Below are 968 nucleotides of genomic sequence, written 5' to 3' on the forward strand. Positions count from 1 at the left end.
TGAGGAAAATAAACTGTCAGATGACATGCAGAATGTAAAAATAAATTCCACATTAACCCCTTCTCGACCGCAATCTGTATATATACGTGATAGCTGCACATACCCCGTGCAGCTACCACGTATATAAACGTCAAACCAGCTCTTTAATCCAAGCGCTGCAAAGCGCTTGGATTAAAGCTTCTGCCCGAGCCCTGCTGCTGTAACGGACAGCATACAGTCTAGTAATGCCGGCAAGGGACCAATCAGAGTGGCCCCTTGCCGACAATCGATCCGATTGGTTAGTCTGTGCAGACTAACCAATCGAATCGCGGCAGTGAAAAAAATGACGGTTTCATGCTCTGATCTGCGCTCTGCAGATCAGAGCATGAAATCAGGTAGGGTCCTCATAATACCCCCCCATCTGTGCCCCCGATCTGTGGCTGTGCACCCCATCTGTGCCCCTCCAAGCCCCCCCTTGTGTCCGCCTGCAGCTCATCTAGAGGCAGCTGCCCTGATGCGTTCCGCCCCCTCCCCGCCCCATGCATTCATTCTCACCCGCCCCTCCTGCCCCAGCCTCCCTCAATATTGGCGGCCATACCCCCCCGATCCCCCCCCCTTTCCAGCGCTGCCCCCGAACCCCCCCCGATCCCCCTGCTGTGTGTGATGGCGGCGGCTCCATTACTGAGCCGCCGCCATCAGCAGAGAGTGTCAGCTCTATGCTGACACTCTCCTGTAATCCCATAGATGCCGCGGTTGCGGCATTTATGGGGTTAATAGAGGGAGGGAGCTCCCTCTCTCAACCATCGGGGCTGCAGCGCTGTGATTGCAGCACCCGATGGTTGCCATGGCAACCGGACGCTTTGCAAAAGCGTCCGCTGTTGCCACCTACAGGGCATTACAGGGCATCTAATAGTATTATACTTTGCAATGCAAGAGCATTGCAAAGTATAGTACAGCCATCAGCCCCACTGGATCTTCATGATCCAAGA

At 54.6% G+C, this 968-nt stretch overlaps 1 non-coding gene across 1 annotated transcript; it reads left to right on the forward strand.

The window, feature by feature from the left end:
- The first annotated feature begins 636 nt into the window (after nt 1-636).
- On the forward strand, nt 637-722 carry LOC120996858. Its single transcript, XR_005777956.1, has one exon. It is a non-coding gene; the product is annotated as a small nucleolar RNA SNORD71 (small nucleolar RNA).
- The last annotated feature ends 246 nt before the right edge of the window (nt 723-968 follow it).

The sequence above is a fragment of the Bufo bufo genome, chromosome 3 (assembly GCF_905171765.1).
Source record: "Bufo bufo chromosome 3, aBufBuf1.1, whole genome shotgun sequence".
Lineage (NCBI taxonomy): Eukaryota > Metazoa > Chordata > Amphibia > Anura > Bufonidae > Bufo > Bufo bufo.